At 48.3% G+C, this 13,928-nt stretch overlaps 1 long non-coding RNA gene across 1 annotated transcript in view; it reads left to right on the top strand.

The window, feature by feature from the left end:
- The window catches only part of LOC114670788 (uncharacterized), a 32,850-nt gene extending 20,763 nt beyond the window's left edge, over positions 1-12,087 (top strand). The window contains exons 2-3 of the long non-coding RNA XR_003720522.2: positions 10,841-10,960; positions 11,551-12,087. This is a non-coding gene — a long non-coding RNA (uncharacterized LOC114670788). The remainder of the gene's footprint in view (positions 1-10,840; positions 10,961-11,550) is intronic.
- Positions 12,088-13,928: the final 1,841 nt, after the last annotated feature.

Here is a 13,928-nt window from a genome sequence, read left to right as displayed (position 1 = left end):
GTCTTAATAGCAGCATGATTTATAATCCTTTGGGTCTATACCCAGTAATGGGATGGCTGGGTCATATGGTACATCTAGTTCTAGATCCTTGAGGAATTGCCATACTGTTTTCCATAATAGTTGAACTAGTTGACAATCCTACCAACAGTGTAAAAGTGTTCCTATTTCTCCACACCCTCTCCAGCACCTGTTTCCTGACTTTTGAATGATTGCCATTCTAACTGGTGTGAGATGATATCTCATTGTGGTTTTGATTTGCATTTCTCTGATGGCCAGTGATGATGAGCATTTTTTCATGGGTCTGTTGGCTGTATGCATGTCTTCTTTTGAGAAATGTCTGTTCATATCCTTTGCCCACTTTTTGATGGAGTTGTTTTTTTCTTGTAAATTTGTTTGAGTTCTTTGTAGGTTCTGGATATTAGCCCTTTGTCAGATGAGTAGATTGCAACAATTTTCTCCCATTCTGTAGGTTGCCTGTTCACTCTGATGGTAGTTTCTTTTGCTGTGCAGAAGCTCTTTAATGAGATCCCATTTGTCAATTTTGGCTTTTGCGGCTGTTGCTTTTGGTGTTTTAGACATGAAGTCCTTGCCCATGCCTATGTTTTCTTCTAGGGTTTTTATGGTATTAGGTCTAACATTTAAGTCTTTAATCCATCTTGAATTAATTTTTGTATAAGGAGTAAGGAAAGGATCCAGCTTTAGCTTTCTACTTATGGCTAGCCAATTTTCCCAGCACCATTTATGAAATAGGGAATCCTTTCCCCATTTCTTGTTTTTCTGAGGTTTGTCAAAGATCAGATGGCTGTAGATGTGTGGTATTATTTCTGAGGACTCTGTTCTGTTCCATTGGTCTATATCTCTGTTTTGGTACTAGTATCATGCTGTTTTGGTTACTGCAGCCTTGTAGTATAGTTTGAAGTCAGGTAGCATGATGCCTCCAGCTTTGTTCTTTTGACTTAGGATTGTCTTGGCAATGCGGGCTCTTTTTTGGTTCCATATGAACTTTAAAGCAGTTTTTTCCAATTCTGTGAAGAAACTCATTGGTAGCTTGATGGGGATGACACATCTACAGCCATCTGATCTTTGACAAACCTGAGAGAAACAAGAAATGGGGAAAGGATTCCCTATTTCATAAATGGTGCTGGGAAAATTGGCTAGCCATAAGTAGAAAGCTGAAACTGGATCCTTTCCTAACTCCTTATATGAAAATTAATTCAAGATGGATTAGAGACTTAGATGTTAGACCTAATACCATAAAAACCCTAGAGGAAAACCTAGGTAGTACCATTCAGGACATAGGCATGGGCAAAGACTTCATGTCTAAAACACCAAAAGCAACAGCAGCAAAAGCCAAAATTGACAAATGGGATCTCATTAAAGAGCTTCTGCACAGCAAAAGAAACTACCATCAGAGTGAACAGGCAACCTACAGAATGGGAAAAAATTGTTGCAATCTACTCATCTGACAAAGGGCTAATATCCAGAACCTACAAAGAACTCAAACAAATTTACAAGAAAAAAACAACTCCATCAAAAAGTGGACAAAGGATATGAACAGACATTTCTCAAAAGAAGACATTCATACAGCCAACAGACACGTGAAAAAATGCTCATCACTGGCCATCAGAGAAATGCAAATCAAAACCACAATGAGATACCATCTCACACCAGTTAGAATGGCAATCATTAAAAAGTCAGGAAACAACAGGTGCTGGAGAGGATGTGGAGAAATAGGAACACTTTTACACTGTTGGTAGGATTGTCAACTAGTTCAACCATTATGGAAAACAGTATGGCAATTCCTCAAGGATCTAGAACTAGATGTACCATATGACCCAGCCATCCCATTACTGGGTATAGACCCAAAGGATTATAAATCATGCTGCTATTAAGACACATGCACAGGTATGTTTATGGCAGCACTATTCACAATAGCAAAGACTTGGAATCAACCTAAATGTCCATCAGAGACAGACTGCATTAAGAAAATGTGGCACATATACACCATGGAATACTATGCAGCCATAAAAAAGGATGAGTTTGTGTCCTTTGTAGGGACATGGATGCAGCTGGAAACCATCATTCTCAGCAAACTATCACAAGAACAGAAAACCAAACACCGCATGTTCTCACTCATAGGTGGGAACTGAACAATGAGATCACTTGGACTCGGGAAGGGGAATATCACACACCGGGGCCTATCATGGGGAGGGGGGAGGGATTGCATTGGGAGTTATACCTGATGTAAATGACGAGTTGATGGGTGTAGCACAGCAACAAGGCACAAGTATACATATGTAACAAACCTGCATGTTATGCACATGTACTCTAGAACTTTAGTAATATAAAAAAGTCTAGTTAAGTAAAAACCTAATTGAAAGTCTCAAGAAATATGAAGTTTATACAGGAAGACATCTGCAAACATTGACAGGAGAGGACTTCACTCTGCATCCAGCCTGTCCTGGAAGCCACGGCCAAACGCCAGGTTGTATAGATCTGAAAAGCAGAATAAAACAAGCGTTGAAATGTGTACAAGTCTCAGCAATGTACAAATTCGAAGTAGGATGCTCATAAACCTTGAATTTCCAATCAGAAAACAGGAACATGAGCAAGTTCCCCAACAGTGCCCACCTTCTGCCTATGGCACATGTAACAGGATCGCTGGCCACCTCGGGGGGACAGAGGCTTCCTGGTCACATTCGCTCTGGCAGCCGCACAGCTGGCCCTGCCACAAACACCTGAGTAATACTGAAGAACCACCCTCTCCCTGGGCTTTGCTCACTCTAGCCGGGAGAGAGTATTTACAGAGTACATTATCGACTGAGCCCTCGTTCAATGCGTCAAGCTTGTTGAAGGCAGTGAACTGAGCAGAGCAAATGTCCCCAGTTGGACGACAATCATGACAGCAGCAGCCACTGTTCACAGGGCGCTGGTTTCGTGCCAGAAACAGTTCCAAGCATCATCTTTCTGTCCGAGGAATGTGCACTGCAACCCTGTGGGGCCGTTTGCAACGTCCACCAGAGTTCTGAGGCAGCCAAGTTCAGGCTGTCTGTGGGCCTCGCTGCGTGGCCGTCCATGTCCCCTGCAGATCAGACCTCACTGCAGGGACTGCGGGTTCCAGGGCTGCCTTGAGGCACATGCTCCCCTTTGCCACCTCTTCCTGGCCCCTGACACCAACCCTCACCACTGCTGACAACACTTTATTTTCTCATGGCTCCTGAGGGGCCTGTTCTTTCTGCCCTTCCCTGCTCCCTGCGTCCGGCTTGGAGGATGCCCACATCAACGCCAACGCTCATGTAATCACCACCCCTTCCATGGGGCTTGATGCCTAGGAGTCTCCATATCAGAAAGTCAGATTCCTGTGCTTCTTGGAGAATTTCTTCCCATTGTGGAAGTGAAGGAGATAAAATTCTGGGTGCCTACAATCACCTCATTTCCACAGCTAAGCAACTTCAGTAGTAGCACAACACAAAAAAGTTTTAACTTATACAAGCTAAATACAATTTAATTTTTACATCCACGTTCTCATCAGCTCCACCTGGTGAGCAGGCAAATAGTAATTTTCAAAGAAACAAATTGTTCCATAATTTTAACACTTAGCATTATCACCATTAAGCAAGAATTATCCCAAAAATACACGATGACCTTGTCCTCACATTCAAAAATTGATTGCCACACAGTGAAATAGCACTTAATGCAAAGGAATTTTTTTTTCAGGTTTCTGCTCTGGAAAAAAAAGATTTCTGGCAAAGAGATAAACAATTATGTAACTATCCAAAATGCCTCCGAGAAAAATGTCATCCAATTAGTTCTTTAAAGTTACAAATGCAGCTGAGTTTTAATAGCAATTTGTCCATAATTATCAAAAGAATCTTTAAAACTCTTAATACTGAAGGAATAACCATAAATGGATATAGAACGCCAAGCAGAAGAGTTAATATTTGGGGTAGATTTTGGCCCATATTTTTAACATATGCATAGTTATTTACCTAGCTGAAGTATATCCCTCTCTCCTCCTTGGCTCTTCCACAAGCCTGATTTTCAAACATAGACTGGCTTTTGATACATGAAGGCAGCTTTAAAAGATGTCAGGATCCGGCCGGGCACAGTGGCTCAAGCCTGTAATCCCAGCATTTTAGGAGGCCAAGGTGGGCCGATCTCTTGAGGTAAGGAGTTCGAGATGAGCCTGGCCAATATTTCAAAACCCTTCCTGTATTAGAAATTTTTGTAATTAGCCAAGCGTGGTGGCACACACCTATAATCCCAGCTACTCGGGAGGCTGAGGCAGGGAGAACTGCTTGAACCCAGGAGGCGGAGGTTGCAGTGAGCCAAGATGCACCACTGCACTCCAGCCTGGGTGACAAAGTGAGACTGTCTCAAACAAGCACTCAGCCCTCAGAAAATGCTTGAGCATCCCCTGCCCCAACCAACCCAAGGAATCACATGGCAATGGTTATCATGTGATTTTGACACAAAAAAGTTCTATTCTCTCTAAACACAATGGTAAACAGTTGCCTTCAGCCCACAGAAACTCCCAGGACCCAGTAACACCGGACGAGCAAGATTAATGGGCCACGTATGCAGCGTTCACCTGCAGAAAGTGATGGCACCAAGAATGTGTGTGTGCTCAAACTAGATTCCTTGCTTTCAGGGTGGAGGGTCTCCACGGGAAGATCATCCAACGGGATGGTTTCCACTTCCACCATGAGGAGGAAACGGGGGGTTCCTGAGGGCACTGACAGGACTTGAGTCTCTGCCCTTGTCCTCTGTCCTGTTACGGGATGAGGGTGGGCTGAAGGCAGGTTCTCCCTACATCTTCCAGGCAGGAGAGATGAAGCTGACAGGTGGACGATGGCTTTTCCAACCTGTTATCGACCTGCTTTCCCTGGAGATCAGTGAAGCAGCATCATTGATTCTCTTGCATTAGTGACAACCCGTTGGTACGGCCTCTGGGTCAGCCTCTGCGCGGGTCTGAGTCAGTCACTTGTGCCTTGGCCTCAGCATGCTCGTCTGTCAAGTGGGCGGCCCCACAGACCAGTGACTTTCAACCGGAGTTCGAAGGAGGTTGCCCAAGGACAGGCAGGGAGAAGAGGAAGAAAGCTGTCCGAGGAAGGGGGGAAGGGGAGGGCTGTCCAGGGAAAGGGAGGGGGAGGAAGAGGAACGTGGAGGGAGGAGCAGAAGCGGGGTTCTCTGAGGAGGAGGACCAAGTTGCTGAGGTGTCTTGGAGTCAGAGGTGGCAGTGGGTTGGGCTCTAGGCCCTCTGTTGCATAATTTTAGGCTTTAACTATATTTGTGGACTCTTTAAAAGATTTAATTTGAAGAAAACCGGAGTTGGGGATACCTTGCTTCTAAAACATAATTACTCAAGCCTAAGTCCAAGTGCTAGGCATTGCTCATTCTGTTACCATCATTTCCTCCTATTTAAAATCAGCTGCACACCCCCAATCTCCCTTCAGTGTAAACACCACCTTTTCAGAAGATCTCAAACAGCAGAGCGAGCAGTCCGTGACCCCAGCCGTGTGCACAAGGAGTGAAGAGCAGACATGCACTGAGGGCTGCCGACAAGGGAGGCCGAGGCCCAGCACCTCCCTGCACCGCTGTGCTCTGCCAGGCCTAAAGGACACCATCGCCTCTGGGGTGAACAAGCAGCACAAGCTATCAACACTTATTCCAAAGGAACAGGAAGAAAATTCAAACGAAGTTAACACAGTTATCCCAACACAACACTGCAACAGCCCAGAAACAGAAGGGCCAGTGAGCCTGAGATGGGTGGTTCCCACAGTGGGACAACAACGTTGGCATTAGGGCTTTTTGGCAAAAAAAGACAAAAAAGATAACATGGGCCACCCATTATTTCCTGCCAGTGGAAAGACACCCACAGGCCCCCAGACGCCAACGGCCCCCTAGAAACAAGCCCACGCAGCGCCTCGGGTCTTCGCATGAGCAGGCACGTGGTGTCCTCAGCACCCCCCGCCCGTGACAGACACACCACACTTGGCTCCCACACCTGAGGGTCCAGGGGAAAGGCAGGAAGTGCCCAAAGGACATGGCATCCTATGAGGGCACTGCAGGGCTATGCACCTCAGAGAAGCCCCCAGGCAGGTGCTCTCTCCCCAAAGGATGAGCCAGTCCTGACCACACCCATATCGCGGTGGCCTCCAAGCCAAGCGCCAACATCTCACTTCCAAAGGCATGTGCCGGTACCTGCTGCGCGTGGAGCCCAAGCCCCTCGCAGAGCTCAGGACTAACCTAGTGTCCAGGCCCGGGGCCGTCACCAGCCAGGAGAGGCGTCCGGGGCCCTTCCCAGCAATGACCACGGGAAGTAACAACTCAGGCCCATCAGGGGCTTCCTCACCATGCAGGTTTTAGAAGTGGAGACAGAGGTTCAGGTCTAGTGGCACAAACATCGACAGACCCCATGCAAATGCGGGCGCGGCCCCTCCATCCCACCAGCCTGTACAGCTGTTCCTTTCTGCTGCCATCACACACGTCCCCACCCCGCCAAGCCCCTTCTCCTTTTCCACACTGGATTCATCAAATCAAATATCGCTGTCCTTGGCAAATGTACCATTAATTTATTTACCGCCCAGAACAAAAGCACACTTCCAGTTAACATGACACCCCCGCTATGATAGAACCACCTTAATTCAGACATGACGTGGAGGAACAGAGGGAGGAGGGGTCGAGGGCTGCCCTGGAATCAGCAGCTGTTTTCTGGGGAAAGCCTCCATCCCACCCGAGCCCGACATCATGCCACACTGTCCCCATGGTGTCTGAAATCTCCATGAAGACAGGGTCACTCTGACCCCTTCACACCCACAATGCCAAAGAGGAGCAGGTGTTGAGGAAGTCTCCTGCTAGTGCTGAAGACAAGAATAATTCCTCGTGTTGCCCAGAATGTCAGGAGAAAACAAGGCACCATGTGGATGCCTTCCAGGTGAATTTTGGAATGATTCTACCGAATGCCAGTCATCCTTTTTCAGAACAAAATCCATACCAGAAAACATGTGTCGCCAGCAGAGAGATGGTCCCTTTCACGGCTTACACACCTACGTTACACTGAATTTATCTCAAGCCACCCTCTCTGCGCTAATGTAAAACGTCTCCCTTATTAACCAGTAGCCTTTCTCATCTGGTGTTTGTTAACAAGCAAGAGGGCCCTGTAACACTCAGGCATTGTCTGAAACATCAAATGGAAGCCTAAAATCCTCTTCTGTGCAGCTTCACTGCAAAGTATTTTGATGTGAGCCAAATCGTGCTATTCCTACACCTCCATAGGAAACTCAATGCTTCATCAAGGAGAGCAGCATGATTTCTGCTAGGCACAGAAACTGGTGGGGTGGGGATGGGGTTGAGGGAACATTACATAGAAAGCACACCCCGATAATCACCTGCATGAGAGCCACACTGGCCGACAAGCCCCGGTCGGCTCAGTCTCTGCAGTCACAGGCGTGAGGCCTGGAGGGCAGACACCTGGCACTTCTGACCACACCAAGGTCGTGGCCTCTGCCCCTTCTCTGCTGCCCATCAGTTCCAAATTTCTGGCAACACCGCCTGCTGCCCCCACTGCCTGATCGACTCTTCATGAAAAGCTAATGTTGCCAGGATAGCTTATGAGTACGTTTGCCAGGAAAGTAGCTCCGATTGATGCTGAAACACCGTTCTTGCAGCCCTGGCAGCTCCCCTACCCTCGATGTGTACATGCTTGCAGCTCTGACCTCGCTCAGTGTCCACATAGGCTCTGTCCCCTGGACAGCCCAATGCAGACTCAATGTTGAGTCAGAAATACACAAAGAGGCTGACGGTTATGAACCGCCTGCCTGTCCCCCAAAACACAGGTTGAAATCCTCACCCTCAGTGCGATGCTCTCAGGAGGTCTTTGGGAGGTGATGAGTTTCCGAGGCTGCAGCCCTGTGAATGGAGTTTGTGCCTCAGAAAGGAGCCCAGCAAATCCGTCACCCTCCCACTGTGTCAGGGCCAGAGAGAAGGTGTGTGCGAACCAGGAAGAGACCCACACCAGATCCCACCTGTGCGGCACCCTGATCCCGCCTTCCAGCCTCTAGAACTATGAGAAACAAATTTCTGTTGTTCATAAGCCACTCAGTCAATGGTGTTTCGTTACAGCAGCCTGAGCTGCCTGAGATGACAATGCTCACTGTCCTACAGAGATGGCTACTCCCCTCTCCCAGAAAGAGGGGTTTAATTAAAATCCCTGTCTCTCCTCGCCACCACCACAGATCTCATTCCCCCACCCTGTAAGCCAACAGTTGCTAGGATTAAAGGAAAAGGAGGATCGTTTTAGACCAGCCCCTCCATGTCGGTCTGAAGCCTTTGACTTTGCCCACTTCCACGGTGGCCATGTCACCAGATTCCCCATGCCAGCTCTGTGTCTGCACCGGGTCCCAGGCTCTGCACAGACTTCTCCAGTTGCCCATCCAGCATACCCATTTCCCTTTCTTCTTTGCAGATTGTCCTTCGATCTGCAATCTTCTGGTTGCCTCTCTGCAACCCAAGGCCTTCCAATCCAGCCATTCAAGGTGAGTTCAGCTGTGCACTGCAGTCCTTGGCTCAGGTAACCCAGGCCCAAGCCGTTGGCACCAACGATCTACTGGCTGTGGGGTCTTCACAGCCAGCAGCTGCCCCAGCCACACCAGGGCCTGGGAGGGGAGGCAGAGGAAGCTGTGAAGCTGCCAACAGCCGTGTGGGGACAGGAGCCTCTGGGATGAGGATGCCATGGAAGGAAATTCAGAGAAAGAGCCCCAGGGCTGGACGGGTCATGTCCAAAGTCTGCACTGCTGAGTTTTCCAGGTTTCTTAACTCAATCACTGACCCTGCGTGGCGTTTCCTGAGTGGTGACCCCGCATCGGCATTGGATACGGCAATAAAGCAAGATCCTCCCCCAACCTTCCTCCCCCAACATACACGGGGCCTCTGTCCTGGCGGGAAGTCAGGCCTAGGCGCTCAGCTGGCACAGCCAGCCTGGGAAGGGGGCCGATTCAGACGGCACGCCTGAGCTCATTAGGGACAGACACTGTCTCCTGCTTATTTCCAACCCTTTCTCTGCATGTCTAGTTACAAACGGACGACGCAGTCTCGGAAGCACATTTCCCTGACCTCTCTCTGCTCCTCTCCTTGGTGCCATTGACAGGGAGGGGCCCGTATGGCCGCGAGGCCGCACACCCACAGCCACCCTGCCGCTGAGAGGCGGGCCTTTGACGGTTACTTCTGCCGAAGAACCCTACTCCATCTTGGAGCACACCATGGCGGGTGGGAAGCTCCACCCGGAGAAACAGTGATGCTTCTCCCCAGGGCCAATGGAGGGCACCCCCCACCCTGCATTCAGCAGCTTACTTACCTTCTGGAAAACATCTGAATTAATAGGGAACACTAAAACGAAAAGGTCACGCAAGAAGTTCAGAAGGCCGTGTGAAGTCTCAGCAAATCCAAAGGTTTCTGAACCAAGACTGCTGGGGTCGACGAGCTTACAGGCAAAGTTTCCATATGGGCCTTCAACAAGCAACGCTCAGCAGAGAGCGTCACACTCTGGGCAGAACCTCAGACACCACAAAGTCACATCAGAGCCAACAGCAACTGAAATACAGCGCTCTCCTAAGATATGTGTGTTATCTGTAGAAAGTTACTAGACACTAAGATGGGGGAAGAAAAGGATAAGGTTAGAAACAAATTTAAAGTAATTTCTGCAAAAAAAAAATTCTATATCCACTGGCTTTCTTTCTGGGAGTAGCAACTTTTACATGAGATGCACCATCCCAGTTGGAAGGAGTCTGAGTTTTTTGTGGGCAGAGACAAGGGCTCTCCAGGAAATGTGAACCCTTTCTCGCTCGCTGAGCTGTGTGCCCTGAGGCCATCCTGACCTGCCTGAGCACCTCCCTGCTCTGCCTCCAGCCAGTTCTTTCCAGCACTCACCCCGCTGCTCCCAGAGCCTACACTTGCCCAGGATCTACTCTTCTGCTGCTGTCAATCTGCTGCCAAACTTTCACTTTAGGGCAAATAAGTTGCAAACTAAAAAGTTGTAAGATCCCTTGGCTTTTTAAAAATCCAAATGTCCATCAGTGACAGACTGGATTAAGAAAATGTGGCACATATACACCATGGAATACTATGCAGCCATAAAAAAGGATGAGTTTGTGTCCTTTGTAGGGACATGGATGCAGCTGGAAACCATCATTCTCAGCAAACTATCGCAAGAACAGAAAACCAAACACTGCATGTTCTCACTCATAGATGGGAACTGAACAATGAGATCACTGACTAGTGATCATCACACACCGGGGCCTATCACGGGGAGGGGGGAGGGATTTCATTAGGAGTTATACCTGATGTAAATGATGAGTTGATGGGTGCTGACGAGTTGATGGGTGCAGCACACCAACATGGCACAAGTATACATATGTAACAAACCTGCACGTTATGCACATGTACCCTAGAACTTAAGTCTAAAAAAAAAATTTGTCTTCTCAGAAAACAAAGAACATTAATTCTACTTCCATGGTTTAATATGTTGCCCCCATCTGCATGCTCATGGATATGTGCTTTTATATATATTTTAATCAATACTTATAATACTGTTGGCTACATTCAATTTAATTAAAATTGATGTAAGAAGTTTTAAATTCAGTGAATTCAGGCACTCAAAATTTAAGCCCTCTGACATCTATTAACCAAATGGAAATATGACAGGTGGATATTACAAAAATCAAGAGAAGTGTTTAATATAAATCCCGGACTTTTAGATATTTCCAGAAATGTATATATTAGTACACAAACTTGAGCATTTTCACAAATCTTTGAACTCAAATTCCATTCTTAACTTTTACAGGTAAATCAATATCCATATGTGATTTTAAGCAGCTCAAGCATCAGCTCTTAAAAACCACCAGAAATGCTGGGGGCAAATTCCACCGAGCAGCAAATAACGGAACTGCATCCAACAACCCAGGTACCTCCCCCTGAGGCATATGGAACATGAGGATTAGGAGCAGCCTTTGGTTTCTGAGGTGCCCTAGAGTGGGGACTCCCAACTCCCCAAGTCTAAGAAGGCCTCAGTGATAAGGAAAACTAGTAAAAAAAAAAAAAAAAAAAAAAAAAAATCATTCCTGCTGGCTCCCTGCTACAGGCTCCTCCCTGCCATGGGCTTACAGATCTCACTTCCTCTCTGCCCCCCAAAGCCTGACTCCTGGTCCCAGCCCTGCTGCTCACTGGGGTGAGGCCATGGGCATCACTGCACCTGTAAGGGGAGAAGCTAGTCAGGATACAGGATCCTGGCTATCCTGGCAGTGCTCAAGCCGATACTGTAACTTTGTAGTGAGTTACTTAATGCAAAGGTTTAACTTCTGAATAATTTAGATATGTGTATTCTAACAGGGAAATCCTGAACATAGAACACAGGCCACACCCTCACACAGATGCTATCTGGCTAGCACTCTTTTTTGTTTGCCTTTTCAATAAACGTTTTCAGAAGCAGTTTTCAGTTCACAGCAAAATCAGGAGGAAAGTACAGAGTCCTCACATATCTATCTCCTTCCCCAGCACAGGCAGAGCCTCCATCATTCTCCTGCCCCCACCGGAGCAGCACACTTCTGTATGACTGACAGACCCGCATCAACGCGGCACCACCACCCAGAGTCCACAGCTCACACGAGGGCTCGGCCTGCTGCTGCTCACTCTGTGGGTTTCACAGACATGGAACGGCATGGATTCCCCATGAAAGCCCCATCCGGAGTTGCTTCCCCACCCTATACATCCCCCTATGCTCCTCCCATTCATCCCTCCCTTTCCCAACCCCTGGCAGCTGCTGACCGTTTTTACTGTCTCCACAGCTTTGCCTTTTCCCGACTGCCCAGCGGCTGGACTCACACAGCAGGCAGCCTTTCCAGATTGGAGACTCACTTAGCAACATGCGTTTAAGATCCGTGTCTTTTCATGGCTTAGTGGTCCAGTTCTTTTTTGTACTGAATAGTATCCCAGTTTCTGACCTAACACAGTTTATCCGTTCACCTACTGAAGTGCATCTTGGTTGCTTTCTAGTTTTGGCAATTGTAAATAAAGCTATAAAGCTGCTGTCAACATCTGTGTGCACATTTCCTCGTGGAGGTAAACTTTCAGCTCCTCTGAGTAAACGTCCAGGACTGTGATTTGCTTCTGTGGTCGGAGTGCTTAGTTCCACGGAAAACTGCCACGCTGCCTCCCACAGCAGCTGCCCCCCACAGCAGCTGCCCCCCACAGCAGCTGCCCCCCACAGCAGCTGCCCCCCACAGCAGCTGCCCCCCACAGCAGCTGCCCCCCACAGCAGCTGCCCCCCACAGCAGCTGCCCCACTTCCCCCAGCGATGAGTGAGGGTCCTGATGCCCACACATCCACCAGCACGCGATGGTGTCGGAGTTCCAGTATTGACCAGGCTGCTGGGTGTACAGTGGTGCCTCGCTCTATGACATAAGATGCGGGCCATCTTTCCACTTATAGATTTGCCATCTGTATATCTTCTTTGTTGGGGTATCTGTCCAGGTCTCTTTTCCATTTTTAATCAGGTTGTTAATTTTCTTGTTGAGTTTTGAGAGTTCCTTGCATGGTTTGGATAACAGCCTTTATCAGATGAGTCTTCTACAGATACGTTCTCGTCTGTGGCCTGCCCTCTCATGCTCCTGAGACACTGTTTTATTTTAAAAAACACTTTAGACAGAAGATGGACCTCCCAGCCCACCACAGTTCTCATTTTGGCCGTGGTCACCACCCTCCCAGCCCTGGTTTCCACCTTTCCACGATCTGCTTGTCCTATGGGGGTTTCTCCATACGAAGTTCCTAACATATCTCCAATGATGGCAACATAAAAGCAGGCAGTTTGCAGGTAGGAAGGAGCTGATGGTGGCCGGAGCAGAGTGTGAAGGCCAGCGGCTTCATCCCTCGGGGACAAGCAGGCCTCTCAGATGTCCCTCTGGGTCACCTCCCAAATGAAGTACCTGCCTTGGCCATGGGCAGGAAGCAGGACCTAGCCCAGATCCCAATATATTTGACCTGGCACGACTTTTACAGGTGAGCCTCCGTAACCGGAAAATCTACTCTGGGGAGAACACATTTTCATTATCAAGGCTTTAAATTAAGAAACCAAAGAGCACTGCCTGGAGTGAGGGTGCAGGGACTCTGCATGACCCACACGCTCATTTCCACCTGGCGCAAAGGACCCTGGAGTGAGGGTGCAGTGCCTGCTCTCAGTCACCAGCACACTCGTCGTTTCTACATAAAGAACCCTGTGAGTCTGTCCCAGGACTTTTTAGCCTAGACTTAAAAATTCACAGCCCAGGAAACCCTAACCATTTTAGGAACCTGAGGGGTGGGCCAAGGGGATCTCACAGAGTTGGGTGCTGGCCGTGGGGTCAGGAAAGTGTGGCTGGGGCTTCCCGCAAGTACTCCCGGGATGCCGTGCACTGGCCCGAGGCTCGTTCCACCTCCTGTCCTAGGTTCCCATGCCCAGCAGTGACAGGAGCCCTCCTCCTTCCGGAGCAGTCCCTGGTTCCAGGCCCCTGGTGGGGCAGCTTCGACGCAGGGAGGGCTTGGACTGGAGACAGCCTGGAGCTCTAGGCAATCTTGGCAACCACCTGCTTCCCGAAGTGGCTGCAGAAAAACTCCTGCTTCCAAAACCTAGCACGGGCTGTGTGAGGCCTGGAACATGGGAGGCACATTTCGCAGGGTCCCTGCTCAGATGCAAAAGCAAGGCTAAGAGCAGGAAAATTATTCAATTACTCTCTTGCTCATCAAATAAAGTCATAGTCACTTAGACCTCTGTGTGACTAGAAGTATACACATTATAGAAGTGTATATAAATGTAAATACAGACATGCTTATTTTCCTTTTACATACCTTACGTATATATGTATACGTGCATATGTATAAAACATTGATGATAAACCCTA

This window comes from Macaca mulatta, chromosome 11 (genome assembly GCF_049350105.2).
Source record: "Macaca mulatta isolate MMU2019108-1 chromosome 11, T2T-MMU8v2.0, whole genome shotgun sequence".
Classification (NCBI taxonomy): domain Eukaryota; kingdom Metazoa; phylum Chordata; class Mammalia; order Primates; family Cercopithecidae; genus Macaca; species Macaca mulatta.
The sequence above is the reverse complement of the archived record's forward strand: the minus strand, read 5'-3'. Positions and strand labels throughout refer to the sequence as shown.